General features: G+C 49.1%; 1 protein-coding gene across 22 annotated transcripts in view; it reads right to left on the reverse strand.

The window, feature by feature from the left end:
• The window catches only part of LOC143828387 (microtubule-associated protein 2-like), a 318,337-nt gene that overhangs the window by 185,134 nt on the left and 115,066 nt on the right, over positions 1–18,137 (reverse strand). For 20 of the 22 annotated variants that reach the window (XM_077318800.1, XM_077318792.1, XM_077318791.1 and 17 more), the window contains exon 3: positions 5,293–5,358. The gene's annotated coding sequence lies outside the window, so the exon portion shown is untranslated. Of the gene's footprint in view, positions 1–5,292; positions 5,359–5,740; positions 6,111–18,137 lie in introns of those variants that run through there. The other 2 variants (XM_077318785.1, XM_077318806.1) reach the window with 2 other exon arrangements.

Genomic DNA, 18,137 nt, shown 5'->3' on the forward strand with positions numbered 1-18,137 from the left:
ATGTAAACATGCTCTGTAGTGGCTGTGTAGCTTTTTTTGAAAACTGGGTACTACACCAGACAAACTGTCTCTGCTTTCGACATCTCTTGGATCAAACGTTTTACTTTGGGAACGGGAGTCTGAGTGTATAGCTGCCTTGGCCCTTTTGGGGCATCTGTGAATTTGACAATTATTTTGCCTTTATTTTGACTTCCTTCTGATGCTCGCTGGCTTTTCCTCAATAAAGACTAACAGTATTGTTCCAATGCTTGGGACTCCTATCTGTTAGTTCTGAGGGGATCTGTAGTTCGCACTCCTTGGGTCGTGACAGCTCTGGTTCCTCATGGGAAAGAAAAGCCCGAAGAGCCAGCTTGGTGCAGTGGTTAAGAGTGGCAGTTTCTAATCTGGTGAGCTGGGTTTTGATTCCATGCTGCTCCACACGCAGCCAGCTGGGTGACCTTGGGCTAGTCACAGTCTTATTAAAAGCTATTTTCAGAGCAGGTTTCTCAGAGCTCTCTCAGCCCCACCTGCCTCACATGGTGTGTGGAGAGGAAGGGAAGGCCATTGTAAGACACTTTGAGACTGTTTAGGTTAGTGAAAATCAGGATATAAAAAAATCAGGTGCAGTGGTTAAGAGTGGCAGTTTCTAATCTGGTGAGCTGGGTTTTGATTCCATGCTCCTCTACATGCAGCCAGCTGAGTGACCTTGGGCTAGTCACAGTCTTATTAAAAGCTATTTCCAGAGCAGTTTTCTCAGAGCTTTCTCATCCCCACCTGCCTCACACGGTGTCTGTTGTGCAGAGAGGAAGGGAAGGCCACTGTAAGACACTTTGAGACTCTTTAGGTTAGTGAAAATCGGGATATAAAAACCAACTCTTCTTCTTTCATAAATGTCTAAATAATTTTTTTTAAATAAACTTATTTAAATACAGAACTCCGGGTGCACTTTCTTACGAGGAAAAAGGCAGTTTTTGGAAAGGGGTTCATGAGCCACTGCTTCTCCCTTCCTCTGTACGGTCCCTTCCATGCTGTCGGAAAAGCTGATCCTGAAATCTCAATTACAAAACCTTACTATGCAAAGAACATTTGTGGCTGGTACTCGGCCATTTTTGGATTCCATAAACAACACAGCAATTTCTCAAAAGTGGCCAAAAAAATTTCCCTGTTTTTAATGGATTGGACATAATAACTAAGCCCATTTCATTGAATATGGAAAAGGAGCAATTTGGCCAAGTTACGTGTGACTCTGAGGAACTGCCACAGAATCTGAAATGGAGAGGGGGGATATGGTCGACACCCACCTTTTTGAAATCGCACTTCAAATGACCAAAGGTTGCCTAGTGTCTCACTCCACAGTGGAGAAAATAGCACCCCTGACGCCCACCTCCAACCTTCTGAAGTTGACCAACTAACTTGCCTTCCGACCTTCTGAAGTTGACCAACTAACTTGCCTTCCGACCTTCTGAAGTTGACCAACTAACTTGCCTTCCGACCTTCTGAAGTTGACCAGCTAACTTGCCTTCCGACCTTCTGACGTTGACCAACTAACTTGCCTTCCAACCTTCTGAAGTTGACCAACTAACTTGCCTTCCGACCTTCTGAAGTTGACCAACTAACTTGCCTTCTGACCTTCTGAAGCTGACCTTGCCAACCAAATTTCTGAACTGATCTGGGTTTATATACTGAAGATGATAAAGTCTTCTGCTGGTCTTAGGCTCTCCATCTGCTTGTCCACAATAGCTTTGTGTGTCGGAGCAGGGCCATCTGCAGGTACCACCCTGCCATTGGGCCAGAGCAACAACACTCTGGATGTGTGCTTTCTCTGCTGGGGCCCAGGTCTTATGGAATGGCTTGCCTGAGGAGGTCGGGAAGGCTCTCATTCCCCTGGTGTTGTGCAAACAAAGCAAAGATGAATTTATTCCGGAGGACTCAGGTAGTAAGGCTCAGGCTAGCCTGATCTTGTCAGATCTGGGAAGTGAAGCAGGACCAGCCCTGGTTGACACTGAGACAGGAGACCGTCAAGTAAGTCCGAGGTTGCTATGTGGAGGCAGGCAATGGCAAATCAGCTCTGAATGACTCTTGCCTTGAAAATCCATCTGGGACCTGACAGCCAACAAACAAGCCAGCAACAGAACAAAATGCCTCCCAAAGGTGTTTTGATAAAGGAGCAGGGACAGTGGTCTGTCTGCTGACGCAAGTCTGCTCCTCAAATATCATTTTTGCATTGTTTAACACAGCGGTTCTCAACCTGGGGGTAGGGACCCCTTTGGGGGTCGAACAACCCTTTCACAGGGATCGCGGCAGGGCAAGCAACTTGGCCAAGGGGGTGCCATCCACACAACAGCCTTGCGGGGTAGATTGAGATAGAGCGTTTGTCTGTCTGGAGCAGCGGAAAAGAGCGAGATGGGCATGGTGGGACAAGAGGCAGAACTGAACTGAGAATCCCCGGGGGGAAAACCAATTTATATACAATCAAGAACAATGGATCTACACAACATTGGTCAGTTTGGGTTTAATTATTGTGAAAGAACCCTTGCATCATTTTACGGCTGGCGATCACCACAACATGACGAACTGGATTAAAAGGTTGTGGCATTAGGAAGGTTGAGAACCACTGGTTTAACACATCCTGTTTGAATGTTTATGCTTTGTTTGTGCTCCGTTTCTGACTTCTACGATCCAAACCCTATTGCATTTTTTAACTGGACGTCCTGCCCTGCTGATCTTATCATCTTTCTCTGCGAGGGTTTGCCTTAGGCCTCAGTGAGAAAGGCAAACTATAAATTACATAAATGATAAATCAACAAAAAATATTCACATTTATCCAGCTAGGCTTTAGGCACTTCACTCACACTGGCCGGCCTCTGGTTCCTGGAGGTAAGAAAAGGAGGCAGACGGTGCTTATACTTCTCCTAATGAAATCAATTGCCTGAGATGTCTTGCCTCAAAAGTCAAAGTCAGCATGCTTTAGAGCAGTGGTCTCCAACCCCTGGTCCGGGGACCGGTACCGGTCCGTAGATCAGTCGGTACTGGGCCGCGGCTCCTCCTCGTCCTCCTCCCCAGCTGCTGCCTTGGGGGCTGCCCTGCCACTCCACCGTCGGCTCACCTTTGGTGCTCTCCAGTGGCCATCATGGCTGGGGCTCCCCCACAGCATGGCACTGCGCGGCTACTGCTGGCAGCATCTCCCAGTCGGCGGCGGGAAGTCAGGGGCGCTGGCAGGAAAGCAACTGGAGCAGGGGCTCAGGCAGCAGTGACGTCCCTCGGCAAAAGACTCCCTCCCCCCAGGCTTGAGTAAATTTGTCAAGCATTGACCAGACCCCGGTGATAAAAAGGTTGGGGACCACTGCTTGAGAGCAGGAGTAGTCAACCTGTGGTCCTCCAGATGTCCATGGACTACAATTCCCATGAGCCCCTGCCAGCAAACACTTGTAGTCCACGAACATCTGGAGGACCACAGGTTGACTACCCCTGCTTTAGAGACAGATACACTCCCTTATGCTTGGAACGGGGTGGACAACCTCCAGGTGGTACGTGAAGTTCTCCCACGATTACAATCAATCTCCGGACGACCAAGATCATTCCCCCCATGAAGAAAATGGCTGCTTTGGAGGACGGACTCTATGGCACTGCACCTGCTGAAGCCTCTCCCTCCCAAAACTCTGCTCTTCCCAGGCTCCGCCCCCCTTCCAGAGCTGGTAACCCTAATTCAGAAAGCCATGACTCAATAGCAGACAGACAACACTGGACAAAACGAAGCAATGGCTGTTGGGAACTACGTCGCCAGCGATCAAAGTTCAAATTCGGAAAAGGACAGAGAGAAACCAACAGAGGGAACCAAACCCTCAAGCCTGGTTAAAACAAGACAATGTGAAGCACAGGATGCCTCCTTTCCAGACACGCCCATTTTGTACACCACAGAGCCAAAATCCCGCATTTGCCATGGGGGGGGGGGGAGGACATCTGACAGAGCGCGTCTGCTGACCATTTTGGTCCTACTAGCGTCCTGGTGTGGTCCATGGCTGCACAAACTCATGCTTGACCGCATACCCACTGGGCACGAGAACAGATATATGCACCCATGAAGGTGCATTGGACACCACGGACGGTATTCTCTTTAACATGCTGTGTGTAGTCACTCTAGGTAAAAAGCTGTTGCTTTTTTAATTGCTCTATTCCAGGGGTAGTCAAACTGCGGCCCTCCAGATGTCCATGGACTACAATTCCTAGGAGCCCCTGCCAGCGAATGCTGGCAGGGGCTTCTGGGAATTGTAGTCCATGGACATCTGGAGGGCCGCAGTTTGACTACCCCTGCTCTATACGGCCTTCAAAAGTTAGGCATATCTTCTGCTCAAAGTGTGTGTGTGTGTGTGTGTGTGGGCGGGGGGGGGGGGAGCCGTAAGCCCTTAGGAGACTAAGCCCTTTTCAAAATCTGAGCCAAAGCAAACAGTTCGGGTCTTTGTTGCCTAGCTCTGCAGTCTGCGCACGCAGGAAAGATTTCTTAAAAAAAAAAAAAAAACGAAACCACCCCAAATGATTATTCTACGCCTCCCCTGCTCTCTCACGCATACGGCTGCAAAGTGAGAGGAGGGTACCCAGAAAGGAACGAGCCGAGGGCAGGATAATATTTGTATGCACCTTGGCCATCCCAGTTTCTGCAGCCGTAGTAGCAACATGTAGGCACAGCAGGTGCTCGGAAACTGAATGACTTGACCGGGGGGGGGGGGGGGGGGGAGGGAGACGAAAGGGAGACCCGGACTCTGCTGTTTCCTCTTCCTATTCCTGGTCTGTATAGGCAGGAAAATCAATGCTATGGATACATGTATCTCCTAGCACTCAGAACAGGTGGTAGGTTGGTGGTGGTGGGGGGGGAGCTTACAGAACAGATCCCCCCCCCCGGGGTGAAAAATCAAAGCTCTGCATTCTGTCACAGACCTTACGCACCATCCTGCGTATTGAACCCGAGACAGATCCCTTTAACGGGCTTACAAAAATCAGTCACTGCCTCATAGCTTTGTGGACCTAAGGGCAGAGGGTGATTTTAAGCACCGTTCCGTTCTTCCGTCACTCTGACAGGTGTTCCAAATAAACCCTGGTTTTCTCGTCCAGACGCTCCCGGGTCTGAGCTTGGCTGAGAGAGTCCCCATGCAGTTGCTAGTTTTTAAGAACAAAGCCGTCGCACTTCCACAGCGGCAAAACAGCAGCGCGGCAAGCCGTAGGTACAAACACCGCCAGACTCTGAAAAAACCCGTTCCCCTTTGTGTATGCCAGCAGGCTACAAAAAGAAAAAAAAAAAACGAAGAAGATATGCCTTACCTTTATTTTCTGAAAACAAGTCCAATCCAAGGCGTGGGTCACATCAGAAAGAGCAGGCTGGAGAATCTGCAAAACGAGACACCCCCCCCACACAGAGAGAAAAAGAATAAAATTAGCACCCTGGAGACAGCAAGGTCTTTCCTTCCACTCTTTTCTGCAGGTCGAAAAATCTCTATTTCGTTGCCACAAACTGCACACGAACCCCGCAAACGCGTGGCAAGAATCGACGTTTAAAAAAGGACCAGGCGCACGGGAATCCCATGCGGTGCAACCACATGTACAGCCGATGGCTCGCAAACGCACCCCCCCCTATTTGAACGCAACCCTTAACTAATTCAGCGCATAATCTACAGCAAAAAGGGTGTCCGGCGGCTTGATGGGTTAAAAAAGGATGCTCGCATAAAGGCGGAGGTTTAAAACAAAGGCGGGGAAGGGGGGGGACCATTACCTGCTCCCGCGCTGCGGAACCACAAAAGCCGATCCTGAAATAACTGCGGCAGAACCATCCTCTCCCAGCTTTTACACCTGCCAGCCGCCTGCCTATCTCCAGACAGACACAGTCTGCCAGCCGCCGGCTCGTAGTTCCCGCATGTGTGCCGAGGGAAGAGGAAAACTGCAAATTAGATAAAGTCCCCGCAGTGGTGGAAAGGGAAAGAGGCCGAACGGGAGCCACAGAGGGAGCTCGCCGGCCGCGGAATTTTCCAGAAGGACGGCAAGGCAGCCAGCTCCGCCATCACTCACTGACAAACCTGAGGCTGTGCTCCCCTCAGCCGGAGCCAGCTGTCAAAATGGTTCCTGGTTCCGAACGCCTCACAGGCGTCTCAACGGCAACCAACCCGAAGGCTAGCCCTCGGGATCCGGGCCTCGAGTCCCGGCAAACACCGCCTGCTGGTTTGGTTTTTGTGACACTGCCAATGCGACGTCCAGACAATGCTGTTGAATGAATACAGCGCTAGGAGCCCCCATCCTAAAGGTTACGTGTGTTATTAGGCACGGTTGGAAACCGTCCCTAAGGATTGTAGGGCCAACGGCAGGGCGGTTTGTGCTTTTCTCCCCCCGCCCCTGATACTCCCCCCCTTTATTTTCTCCTCATAGATGCCTTTTGTTTGTCAGGGGACTGCTGAAAAGGAAATATATGCAGGGGGAGGGGGGAACGTCCCAAGCTGGCTAAGGCGAAACGATTTATTCCAATGAAAACCACGTTGAAAACAATTTCAAAACGGATGCCTAGGTGTGGTCCGTTTGACATCTTCATCAGTGATAGTCTGAATATAAATACGGAACATGTAAAGTTTTTGCTTTTCTCTCCCTTTGTTTTCTCCTTTTGTTTGTCAAGGGACTGCTAAAAAGCAAATATACGCTGTGAAAGAACTTTTTTTTTCCCGGCATTCTTTTTTGGCATGTTTTTAACAGGTTAAGATTAACCGTAACCCGTCTAGTGTGAAGCGGTTTCCCACAATCCCATATTTCACCAGTTTCAAAATGGCCCCTGCTGAGCTACTGGGGATGATGCAACATATATAAAGCTTGGGCTCATCAAATATTTTGGCATTTTGTAGAAGGGAAGGCTGATGGTAGAAGAAGAAGAGTTGGGTGTTATACCCTGCTTTTTACTACCGGAAGGCATCTCTAAGCGGCTTACAATTGCTTTCACTTCCTCTCCCCACAACAGACACCAAGTGAGACAGGTGAGGCTGTGAGATTCAGTGAGAACAGTTCTAAGACCCAATTGGCTGCATGGGGAGGAGCAGGGGATCAAATCCATCTCCCCAGACTAGAGGCTGCCGCTCTTAACCACTACACCAGGGGTAGTCAAACTGCGTCCCTCCAAATGTTCATGGACTATAATTCCCATGAGCCCCTGCCAGCGTTTGGAATTGTAGTCCATGAACATCTGGATGACCACAGGTTAACTACCCCTGCACTACACTATGCTGGCTCTCAGGTACATGAAGACAAAGTGAGTTTCTTGCTACTCCCTTTCTTCTTGAATTTCAGCCCAACTGATAAGCATACAGTGGAGCAATGCATTTTACGTGGGAAGGTTCAGAATAGAGTTGTGCGCTCCAGCGTGGTTCGGACGCTTTGGCGATCACTGAAGCCCGAGGTGGCCAGTGCCACGGCATGGAGGGGTGCTGGCTGGCATGCGCTCCCCTCCATGCTGCTGGCCACCTCGGGCTTCGGTGATTGCCAAAGTGGCCAATACGTGCCGGAGCGCACAGTCCTAGTTCAAACTGCACAAAACCTACACCCTAAGTTGTCAAACCCCCTTGGGTCCAGGTGAGAAAGGCAGACTATAAACAGTGTAAATAAAAATAAAAAATAAATGTTAAAGTCTTTCTCCCTCTCTGTTAGCAGACAACAGGCGGGAGGGGAGGAGCCCAGCCTCACACAGTCCAAAGCTTTAGGAATGCAAAGGGTTCCATGGCGAAGAAGAAGAAGAAGAAGAAGAAGAAGAAGAAGAAGAAGAAGAAGAAGAAGAAGCAGCAGCAGCAGCAGCAGCAGCAGCAGCAGCAGCAGAGTTGGTTCTTACATGCCGCTTTTCTCTACCTGAAGGAGGCTCAAAGCGGCTTACAGTCGCCTTCCCATTCCTCTCCCTACAACAGACACCCTGTGGGATGGGTGAGGCTGAGAGAGCCCTGATATTACTGCTCCGTCAGAACAGCTTTACCAATGCCATGGAGAGCCCAAGGTTACCCAGCTGGCTGCATGTGGGGGAGTGCAGAATCGAACCTGGCTCACCTGATTAGAAGTCCGCACGCCTAACCACTACCCCAAACTGGCACCAAAGAGATGGTCAAGTCTCACCTCTGGCTTGTAGGCAGTGGCATCCAGCAAGAAAAAGGCATTGTTGATGTTTAAAATGCTAGAAAGTATTTTCCTTGAAATTTCAGGAAAGACCTCTTTGACTTACTGAGGGGGGGGGGGCAAGCAGAAATAATAAAGCCCTGCTAGATCAAACCAGTGGTCCAACTAATGCAGCATCCTGTCTCACACCATGGACAACCAGTTCCGCTGGAGAGCCAACAATAGGGCAGAGAGGCCTCGGCCTCGGCCTTGCTCAGAACATCAGAAGAGCATTGCTGGATCAGAGCAGTGGTCCATATAGTACCATCCTGTCTCTCACAGGGGCCAACCAGTTCCTCTGGAAGTCCAACAACAGGGCACAGAGGTCGAGCCTTCCTAAGAACATCAGAAGAGCCCTGCTGGATCAGACCAGTAGTCCATATAGTACAGCATCCCATCTCTCACAGGGCCAACCAGTTCCTCTGGAGGGCTACCAACAGAGCATAGAGGTTGAGACCTTCCTAAGAACATCAGAAGAGCCCTGCTGGATCAGACCAGTGATCCAACTTGTCCAGAAACCTGCCTCACACAGTGGCAAACCACTTCCTCCAGACAGCCAACTATGGGTCATGGGGCACAGAGCCCGAGGCCTTCCAAAGATCACAAGAAGAGCTCTGCTGGATCAGTTCAGTGGTCCATCTAATCGAGCACCCTATCTCACACAGTAGCCAACCACTTCCTCCAGATAGCCAACTATGGGCCTCCTGCCTCTGGGAGTCTTCTCTCTGGAACTGGCAGTTATGTCCCAGAAAGTCCATGCCCTCCCCAGGATTTTGCATGAGAAATGAGGAAAACAGTAACTTTTATTGTGGAATATGGGATGTTCAGGAAAAAGGCTTGAAACTATTTACAAGCGTAACACACAGCAATTGCAGGGCTCATTTATTTATGACATCTCAGTTGACCATTAGTGGAATGTGAATGTTTTTAATAGGGCACAGGTAGTGAAACAGAGCTGTTTTAAATTAAAGGGAAACTGTAGACCCTTAGTTCATAGACTTGGCAATTGTTAAAATAGCCTTAATATTGATGGATAGATTGAACTCTACCTACTGATATTATAACTTCAGGATTGATTCATAGATTGAACCCTGCCTACTGATACAATAACTTCAGGTTTCCCAACAAGGTGGTTTCAGGTAAATAACTAGGTTGGACCACAGTAGAAGAGTAAGACTCAGGTCTAGGAGCACCTTAAAGATCAAAAAGATTTCTGCGGGACAAGCTTTTGAGAGTCAAAGCTACCCTATATCTAAGGGAGCTTTGCCTCTTCAAACTGTATCCTCTGGAAATCTTGTTGCCTGCATTCATGGACTTGAATCTTAGTCTACTGTAAGGTGAGAGGTCCATCAGGTGTGCCTTCTCTGCCTTATTTCCAACTCTCACCACTGCATCACACTGGCTCTCAAGCAGAATTAAGATGTGCCTCCGTTAGCAAGAAAAGTCTAGCCATGAAAAACTGGCAAGGTCTCGCTGTTGAGATCTATGCAAAACCTCAATTAAATGCCCAGTTTCTTCTAAGTGTTAAAGCATTCCGTTCCAAGAAGACCTTATTGCACCCTCCTTCAGCATGAGAATTTGACTGCGATTTTGAGTAACGTACTGAGGACGTGAGTTTCCAAGAGAAACGGGCTTACCCAAGCCAATAAAGCTTTCAGAGCAATGCTTGAAAATGGACCCCGCCTAGTCCAGTTTAGGATTCGATATCATCTTTCCCATTTTAAATAAGTCCAGGTACGGCAGGCTTTCCCAACCATGGTTTCAAGACAGCCTAGAAGGGTTTTGCCGATAGGGTGGAATTTAATAACATTTTAATATATTTTGAATTTTTTTTTTAATTGGGTGATATAACTCTTCCCCAATGGCCAATGGCGGGCCTGAAGGGGGTGGGAAAGGGAGGGGCCCTGGCCATACAAACCATGCTGGCCGAGGCTCTTTGCACGTGGTAGCAACTGGAGTCCAGAGAGGTAAATGCGCGCATATTTACCAGGGGGGGGGAGGCGATGGAGCAGCATAGGCCTGCCCCAGCCCAGTTCCTGGCACAGCAGAGTGGCCCAGTGATGTCACATCCAGTGGGGGTCCCTCGACACGGCTGGTTTATCCATGTATCACATGTAGCTCATTCTACGTGCCCCACACTTCCAGGGGCCCTGCAAAATGCCTTCCTCCCATGGATCAGGGACATAACCTCTCTCCTTCCCACTTTCCCCTCCTTAAGGACACTTGGAGTGACATCCCTTTCTGCCCACCCCTGAAACAGGCTAACATATCCTGGAGTTGAAGATATACAGCAGGGGTAGTCAAACTGCGGCCCTCCAGATGCCCATGGACTACAATTCCCAGGAGCCCCTGCCAGCGAATGCTGGCAGGGGCTCCTGGGAATTGTAGTCCATGGACATCTGGAGGGCCGCAGTGACTACCCCTGCTGGGAATTGTAGTCCACGGACATCTGGAGGGCCATAGTTTGACTACCCCTGATATACAGAAATGGAGTGATATGCAGATTTCTTTGTATTTCTAAATCTCCCCTCTCCCTAATATCATAAAAACATCATCTCTCAGGGGATTCCAGTGCAACATGCAAATCTGAATGACTGTTGTCATTGGACAATGTTTGAGTTACTCTCTTCTTGTGCTAAGATCTGGGATGGCCCAATGGACAGAAAATTAGGGGGGGGGACTCAGACAAAATGATGGTGTCTGTAATGATATGCAAGACCAATGGTCTCTCCTACCCAGCCAGGAAACTCAGTGGCTAGCCCCTGGATAGTGCCCAGCTCTCAGCAGAACCTACCCCATAGGGCTGACATGAGGAGAAAAGGTGGCAGGGAACCCTGCATGCCCACCAGAGCATAGCTCTACAATAAATAGTTAACTAAGAGTCTTTCTTGACTGACAGAGAGTCACTGATCAATGTTACTGCCCAATGCTTAAATGTCTACTGGATTCATGCCAAAGTTATGAGAAGAAAGCTTGAATATGTTCTTTTTTGTACCCTGTGATGGTAACGCACTGAAACAAAACTGTATCATGAATATTTTTTTTTTAATCAGCTCTTAAACTCACAGATCCAAATGTTAAAATTGCCTTTCTTAATCAAAACTGGCCCTTGTTCACTTGGCCAATTCATCTCACAGCCTGTTCATTTATTAGGTGATCGTATATAAGTAACTAACACTCACAATGGGCAATAAACACATATATTATATCTATAGAGAGAGACAAATACACTAAGCTGACCATTTGTCTCGCCTTTGCCGGGCCTTGCATTTGGGGCATTTGCCCCGTGTTACACGGCATTTTCAATATATCCCGTGGCGTTCACATATATTTTTTTAAAAATTTAAATTTAAAATTAAAAAAAATTTTTTTGCCCGTGTGGCAGGCAGCCCACTAGACAGCCGGAGCTCAGGAGGCCCCCGCGCTGGCGCCTAGCCTCAGGAGGCCCCCGCACAGGTGCTCGGGCTCCACCCCCTTTGTACAAACAATATAAGAGCATGATTCATATAGTTAATTTCAGCATACAAGAAGAAAAAAAGCAGGAAGGGTCATAGAATCATAGAGTTGGAAGGGGCCCTACAGTCCCAACCCCTGCTCAATGCAGGATCAGCTTAAAACATCCAGGATAAATCTCTTTCCAGCTGCTGCTTGAAGACTGCCAGGGAGGGGGAGCTCCCCACCTCCTTAGGCAGCCCGTTCCACAGCTGAACTAGACTCACAGATTCCTAGAGTGGGAAGGGTCCATGCAGGCCATCTAGTCCCACCCTCTACTCAGTGCAGGATCAGCCTAAAGCAGGGGTAGTCAACCTGTGGTCCTGTGGTCAACCTGCGAATGCTGGCAGGGGCTCATGGGAATTGTAGTCCATGAACATCTGGAGGACCACAGGTTGACTACCCCTGGCCTAAAGCATCCATGATAAATCTCTCTCCAGCTGCTGCTTGAAGACCACCAGTAAGGGGGAGCTCACCACCTCCTTAGCCAGTCCATTCCACTGTTGAGCTACTCTGACCGTAACCCCACCCCCATATCCAACTGCAACTTTTCCACCCATAATTTAGATATGCCCCAAATTTGCATTTCTCTCTAAACGAACACATGAACCCCAACAGACTTTTCTTCAGAGGTGGAGGAGCAAGATTACAGTTTAACAACCTAGTTTTATTGTTAAAGTTGAATAAATAGAGAGGTGGTATTTACAGATCAAAACACATTGCTGCAGACACAATCCGTTAAAAAGAAATGGCATTCCAGAAAGCCTAGTCAGAAATTAAACCAGCAACAATCCCAATTTAACAGCTAAGTTCTTCATGTAATGCAGTGGCCCCAAACCTTTTTATCACCGGGGACTGGTGAACGCTTGACAATTTTACTGAGAGCTGGGTAGTCTTTTGCCGAGGGACATCGCTGCCACCTGAGCCTCTGCTCCACTTGCTTTCCCGCCAGCGCCCCTGACTTCCCGCCACCCACTGGGGGGCGCTGCCAGCAGCAGCAGCACTGTGCCACGCCAAGGGGGAGCCCCAGCCATGGCGGCCGCCGGAGAGCACCAAAGGTGAGCCAGCGGCAGAGTGGCAGCGCAGCCCCCGAAGCAGCAGCCGGGGAGGAGGACGAGGAGGAGCCATGGCCTGGTACCGACTGATCCATGGACCGGTACCAGTCTCCAGCCCAGGGGTTGGGTACCACTGATGTAACGTACAATTAGGCCACCTCAGTTCTGCCTATAAAGCAGCAATAAGAGGATAATACTGTCATAGCCATCCTGAGGAACGTGATCTTGCTCTCATGTGTGATCCCAGGCAGGAAGACATGCCACTAGTATGAGGTTGCTCTTTTGGGGGTAAGTCATCACATATGGGTTGTGCTGATGGTTAATATGGTTGCAAAGCATGGGTTGGGAAATTCCTGGAGATCAGAGGAGGCTGGGGTTTGGTGGGGGAAGGACTCCATTGAAGTTTAATGCTATAGAGTCCACTTTCCAAAGCAGTCATGGAAGTCCACCTTCCAAAGCAGCTTTGTGTAGTGGTTAGGAGGGTGGACTTCTAAGCTGGTGAGCCGGGTTTGATTCTCTGCTCCCCCACATGCAGCCAGCTGGGTGACCTTGGGCTTGCCACAGCACTGATAAAGCTGTTCTGACTGAGCAGGAATATCAGGGCTCTCTCAGGCTCACCCACCTCACAGGGTGTCTGTTATGGGGAGAGGAGAGGGAAGGTGATTGGAAGCCACTTTGAGACACCTTCTGGTAGAGAAAAGCGGCATATAAGTATCAACACTTCTTCTTCAGTAATATCAGGGCTCTCTCAGCCTCACCTCCCACACAGGGTGTCTTGTTGTAGGGAGAGGAGAGGGAAGGTGATTGGAAGCCGCTTTGAGACACCTTCTGGTAGAGAAAAGTGGCATATAAGAACCAACTCTTCTTCTTCAGTAATATCAGGGCTCTCTCAGACTCACCTCTCTCACAGGGTGTCTATTGTGGGGAGAGGAAAGTGAAAGTGAATGTAAGCCGCTTTGAGACTCCTTTGGGAAGAGAAAAGTGGCATATAAGAACCAGCTCTTCTTCTTCTTCCTTGGAGAACTGTGCTCTGCCATCTGGAGTTCAGCTGTAATTCCCAGACATCTCCAGGCGTCACCTTCTCTTCAAAGCTAAAAATGTTTCTTAATGATTGTGCATCCCTGTCTAAGAACACCCCATTTCTTCCCAAGAGGGTATAAAGGAGACAACATTTCTCCACATCTAGAAGCTCAACTGAATCCTGGACAGCCTTAAATATATTTGAATAGATTCATGGAGCTGCCCTCTGAAACGAGGATTATTAGTGGCTGCAAGCCATAGAGTGACTGTGGGGAACCTCCACTCTTCAAGGCAGTCAACCTCTGAATCCCAGTGCCAAAAGACAACATGAAGGGATGCCTTGGCCTCGATGCCCTGTTTCTGGACTTCTAGAGGAACTTGTGGGCCACTGTCAGATGGGATGCTGGACTAGATGGACCACTGGTCTGATCCAGCAGGGCTCTTCTGATGTTCTTAATGCCAGTTGTACATTCGATTTCCTCCGGGAAGATCTCTGGCACCTGCTGTCTCTGGGAGGCCAGGAAACCACAACATGCATGTATTGATTTATTGCATTAAGAGGCGTAGGGAGGGACTGGGCTGAGATGATGGGGAAAGCAGAAGCCGTTGCTATTCACCATCTCTATGGTTACTGGGATAGAAAAAGATTGCACATTTTGAAGCAGCAGCGATGGGGGAGGGACCACGAGGAGGGGTTGCGGAGAGTGGAATCAGCCCAACCAAACAAAACAGAGCTTAAGAAATTACTGTGGACGATTTCAGGAGCCTCAAAGCTCTGTTTTGCTTCTCTTGTCTCAATACAGGGAGGCAAGTCTCTTGTCTGTCGAATTCCGTTGGACTCGTCTGAAGTTTCCAGATTGTGTTGTCATTTCGGCACATTTTATCATTTGCTCCAAATGATGCGTTCTCTCTGTCCTCCTTCCTGGCCAGGGACGCAGCAAAGGACATCTGCCTTTCTGCTCACTCTTGAGTGTGACTATCAGGCACACACAGTGCTTTATTGGTGCGGTCAAGTCACAACCAATTGACCATGGCCCCTTGGGGTTTCCAAGGCAGGAGATATTCAGAAGTAGTTGGCCATCACCTGCCTTGCATAACAACCCTTGGGGGATCTCCTGTCCAAGGAGCCAACCCTGCTTAACATCTGAGGTCAGACAAGAACAGGCTTGCCTGGACCAACCAGGGCTGAATCTGCACGGAGCTTTTATTCAAGTCTCAGAAAACGACTGACAATGGCCTTCCCTTCCTCTCCCCACAACAGGCCCTTTCTGAGACAGGTGAGGCTGAGAGAGTTATGAAGGAACTGGGACTGGCCCAAGGTCCCCCAGCTGGCCTCCTGTGTCTCCAAGTGGCTGACAATGGCCTTCCCTTCCTCTCCCTATAACAGGCCCCTTTTGAGGCAGGTGGGGCTGAGAGAGTCCTGAGAGAACCGGGACTGACCCAAGATCCCCCAGCAGACCTCCTGTGTCTCAATGCTGCTGACAATGGCCTTCCCTTCCTCTCCCCACAACAGGCAAAATGTGAGGCGGGTGGGGCTGGGAGAGTCCTAAGAGAACTAAGACTGGCCCAAGGTCCCCCAGCAGGCCTCCTGCATCTCAAAGTGGCTGACAATGGCTGACTGACCCAAGATCCCCCAGCAGGCCTCCTGTGTCTCAATGCTGCTGGTAATAGCCTTCCCTTCCTCTCCCCACAACAGGCCCCTTGTGAGGCAGGTGGGGCAGAGAGAGTCCTGAGAGAACCAGGCTCAAGGTCCCCCCAGGCTTCATGTGTCTCAAAGTGGTTGACTATCAAAATCCGTTCCACTCCCCACAAAGGGCTCCTTGTGAGGCAGGTGGGTCAGAGAGAAAAGTGACTGGCCTGAGATCACCCAGCAGGCCTCCCGTGGAAGCACAGGGAATCAACCTCAGCCATCCAGATTAGAGGCCACCCCTCTTAACCACTCCACCATGCTGTCTCCCTGCAGGAATGCAAGGAAGGCCCCTTGAGGAGAGAGAGAAGGAGGCTGCCTCAAAGGGCTTTACTTCCAGCCCCCTTTCCCTGAGGGAGGCAGCCAGCAAGTGATAATATTCCAGGTGCAGGAGCCAAAAGATAAAATGCAGAGTGCAGAGAAGTTGCGGTTCAAGCAGAACAGCCAAAGTGCACACACTTTTTAGACGGAGAACAATAGTGGCATTCTCTGAGCTTGGAACGGACAGCCGAATGAAAAGAATACAAACCGACGTTGACGGAGGTAAATGCAAATTCCACCTCGCGGCCTCCTACCTGAGCGTTATTTCAGGACAGCTGATCTATAGATATTGTCTGGTCATTTTTTTGGTGATGGTATTCACCAATTTTTTTGTGTGCCTGTGCCAATTCCCCCAGTTCCTGAGGGAGAAAATGGCAAGACCTGATGCATGCGTGTGGGGTAAGGTTGCCGTCCCAGGTTGGGAAATTCCTAGAGATTTAGGGGGCAAACACTGGGGGGGGGGACAGAAGAAGGAGAAGGAGAAGGAGAAGGAGAAGAAGGGGAAGGAGAAGGAGAAGAAGGGGAAGGAGAAGGAGAAGAAGGGGAAGAAGAAGGGGAAGAAGGGGAAGAAGGGGAAGAAGAAGAAGAAGACGACTTGGTTCTTATATGCTGCTTTTCTCTACCTGAAGGAGTCTCAAAGCGACTTACAAGTGCCTTCCGTTTCCTCTCCCCACAACAGACACCCTGTGAGGGAGGTGGGGCTGAGAGAGCCCTGATATTCCTGCTCGGACAGAACAGCTTTATCCATGCTGTGGCGAGCCCAAGGTCACCCAGCTGGCTGCATGTGGGGGAGTGCAGAATTGAACCTGGTGTGCCAGATTAGAAGTCCGCACTCCTAACCCTTACACCAAACTGGCTCTCAGTTGTCATTCTCAGAAATCTCTAGGCCCCACTTGGAAGGTCGCAACCCAAGCATTTGGCACTTTTGTGTTGTTTTATTCCCCCCCCCCCCGCAAAAGCACTTGTTGTTGTATACTGCAACAGGTATTGGGAGTACCCCGATGCATATGGAATGGCCTCCTACGACTAGAGACAGGCCCGGTTTCCTTAGAAACCCATGCCTGGCTTCAAGCGATATCTTCAGGTGAAAAGTAAGTTATACTCCCTCTGCAGTAACAGCGTTCATCTCTGAAGATATTCAACCTGGGCTGATTCTGCATTTACTTTGTTTATTCCATTGTGGGTCCTGTTGAATACAGATCGATTTGAACTCGGGTCTTCCTCTATCCCCCAATTCCTCCATTCCAATTGAAATGGAAATGTGTTCTGCATTTCCTTGGAAAAGCTCAGAAGGAGCCTCTTTCTTTCTTTTCTTGAAGGGGAGGGGAGAGGATTGGAGACAGCAGGGGAGGGGGAATAAATCCAAGAGACAAATCTCTGCCTAGAGAAGGCAGGGCTTCTAGAGCTTCTGCCAAGAGAAGTTAGGGCTTCCACTTTAAGGGAAGCCTTGCAATCAGGCTTCCCTGACGCCCTGGTCAATCAGGGCTTCCCTACAGCTTTGGAAGCTCAGCAGCGGTATTTCGGGGAACGCAGACAGCTGCATGCCTACTCTTGCTTTTTCAAATATTGAGGGTTATATCCACTCCAGGATATTGCGGGGGAAAGGTAGGGTCACTCTGGATCAATCCTGATTGTTGCAGAGGGAAAATTTAAATCACCCAAAATCAAAATGGAAATCGCATTTAGTGTAGACGACAGGGATTGAATCGACTTGGGATTGGAATATAAACTCTGTGCAGATTCAGCCAAGATTGAGAAAAGTAGAGGAGAAATGGCTTCACATCGGTCTAGCCACTGATCTTCTACTGAAACTCAGACTCCAACAGGCCCAAACCTTAATTAAACCAAGATTATGGGATGCCTCTCTACAAATGGACAGAGCCTGATTGCATCCTTCTATTGTAGCAGGAAACTTACTCAAAGTAGGAAACTTACCCCAGCAAGATACCTGCACTTTTTGGATTATCTAAACCATCAAAGAGCATTCACTCTTGCTCAACTCAACACCCTTCCTTTGGCTGTTGCAGAAGGAAGATATGCCTGAACCCCCTAAGCTCTACGCCTGCATCCATGCCAGACATGAGTGATAGAAACTAAAGAGCACGTGCTCCTACTATGTAGCTTTTAACAAGACATTCGAACCCAATACATCATACCAATGTTGGCCAGACATCAAGGCAAAACAAACAGCCATTATGTATCTATGCTCCTTGCTGATATACTGCAATGGTAAAAAGAAACGCTAAAGCCCATTTTGGAGCTCTTATCTTACAAGTCCCAGGAGGACACAATAGTGCTAAATTAATAAAGATGTAAAATGAAGCAACTCATAAACAACTCATTTTGGCAATAAGGACATCTATCCTCTGGGAACAAAGCAAAGAGGAACATTCCCTTTACAGGAGGTCACTATCACAGCAGTC

Source organism: Paroedura picta, unplaced genomic scaffold, assembly GCF_049243985.1.
Source record: "Paroedura picta isolate Pp20150507F unplaced genomic scaffold, Ppicta_v3.0 Ppicta_v3_sca22, whole genome shotgun sequence".
Taxonomy (NCBI): Eukaryota; Metazoa; Chordata; class Lepidosauria; order Squamata; family Gekkonidae; genus Paroedura; species Paroedura picta.